The sequence below is a fragment of the Lacerta agilis genome, chromosome 6 (assembly GCF_009819535.1).
Source record: "Lacerta agilis isolate rLacAgi1 chromosome 6, rLacAgi1.pri, whole genome shotgun sequence".
Lineage (NCBI taxonomy): Eukaryota > Metazoa > Chordata > Lepidosauria > Squamata > Lacertidae > Lacerta > Lacerta agilis.
In genome coordinates this window covers 50258064-50260140 of record NC_046317.1, presented here as the reverse complement: position 1 = coordinate 50260140, position 2077 = coordinate 50258064, and positions in this window count along the sequence as shown.

Here is a 2077-nt window from a genome sequence, read left to right as displayed (position 1 = left end):
TGCTGGTCAGCCCCCCCATCCTGAGGTAAGCCAATTGGCAACACTTGGAGGAGTGTCCTGGCTGCCGCTGAGTTTGGTGAGAGATGGGGCCCTGCCATGGTGGAAGTGGGGTGTGGGGCCAGGAGGCAGCACTTCCTGTTTTGTCTCAGGTGGCAAACAGGACAGGCCATTCCCGTCAGGCAGTGAGAGAATCGGGCACGAAGCACACAGAGATACAGAAGGACAGCCTTGTGTGTTATCACGGCTTGGTGGCGTAGGAAGGGGTGGGTGGTGGGTGTGGGTGGCCCCGGGTGTCATCTCTGGGGGGGGGGGTGACAAAATAGCAAAAAATATGTGTTTTTAAAATAAATAAAAAACTGGGTGGGGCTCACAACACTTTAAAAAAAGTATTAAAAATGAGTTTAATAACACCGTGTGACAATTAATTAACCTCAACAAGTCAACATAATATGTATTGAAACTTTTTAGTTCAGTCAACAAACGCAATGAAACATGGCTGAACTCGATGCTGCGTAGTGGAGAGCGTATGGATAAAGAAGGATGTGTGCGTTTCTTTCCGCCGAAGTCTTCTCTGCAGTTTGTACTCGAGCGAGGGGTGGGAGGTGACAAGAAATTTTCTGCACTGGGTACTACCTGACCTTGCTACGGCACTGTCAAGACCTGGTATTTTTCACTGAAGGTCTTTCTTTTCAGCAAGCCCAACAGACGGCTGCACTTGACCTAACTTTCATTGCAACCACTCGCTAATCTTTAGGAAACAGGGCAGCTATTGAGGAGGTTACCAGACAAAAGGATGTTGTGCAGGAACCTCCCATTCCAGAGATGTTTTCTTGCCCCAGTCTTACACGCTGGCTGGTCTGAATTTATATCTGCTCACTCTTAAATGGAGAACAATCCTTATCAGGGGTTGGCAGCCTAGCCTGCTTGTAAGCATAGCATAGCCGTTGGCAACTTGATTCCATTGGGCGACAGCAATAGCAGCGCATTGTCTCCCACGGACAATATAAAATGTGCATGTTGCTATGAATGCAGGGCACATGCAAGGGAACCCAACTGCTATTGACAGCCACAAGTCCAGTAAATGATGGGTTGAGAGCAGGGAGGGGGGGAGAAATTCAGTTCATTCCGCATTTAAAGGCAAATTTACCCAATTCACTCTTTCCAAAACAAGATGCAAACCAAAACAGTCATCCATTAAAAGTTTGCAATGCAGTTTTCTAGGCAAGTAATACGTACAAAAATGAACATGCTAAAGTTTGCATAAAAAGCACCTATTAATTAAAATAGCAGAGACAAATGCTGTAGGTAGTATTGCTCTCCCAAAATGTATATATTAGGACAAATTGCTTACAAATATCTGTCTATTGGGAGAAATTCACACTCAAATGCTGCTGAATTTTCAGAAGGACTTGCTAAATTCATAAATTGATATAAATTCATAAACTGTGGTTTAAACTCAAGGCTGCTTGGTGGGTGCGGGGCTCTGGTTTTCTATCGTGGGTGGGAAAGAATGGGATAAACCTCCCTCTCCTCATGCCACAATCTTGATAACAATTGTGTGAGAGAGAGAGAGAGATAGCGCAAGCGTGCGCACACACATCCCACCAGTAATTAATTAAAAGGGGGGAAAGAGGTGTACCTGCCTACATATAGTTTGGCCCTCAGAAAAGTAGCTGTGAGCCCCAGGCACAATAATCCCAGAACCTGTGAAGAAATAAGGCAAAAGAAACTGTTGTAAGCCAATCTATGCACCACGAGGAGAAAGCAGGGTCCGGTACCCGAGAAGGAGCTCCGGAGATTTTACCCCGGGAAGCCCACAGGTTTTGGCTGGAGCCTCCCACTTACCAAGGAAATGAGCCGGGACAACACAGGAGCTGAAGGAAGGAAAGCAAGGCGATGCCTCCCGTTTATTCCAGTATCTGTTGCAACAGAGGTTCCCCACGACGTGTGGAATCACGAAGAGAGAACCCCGAGTACAGTCATAGGGAGGGTTTTATACATTTTCGTTTCCATACAGGTGAATGGAAGGAAAAGGGCGGGAAGGAGGGACTTACATAAGGTAAATACATTAAATGAC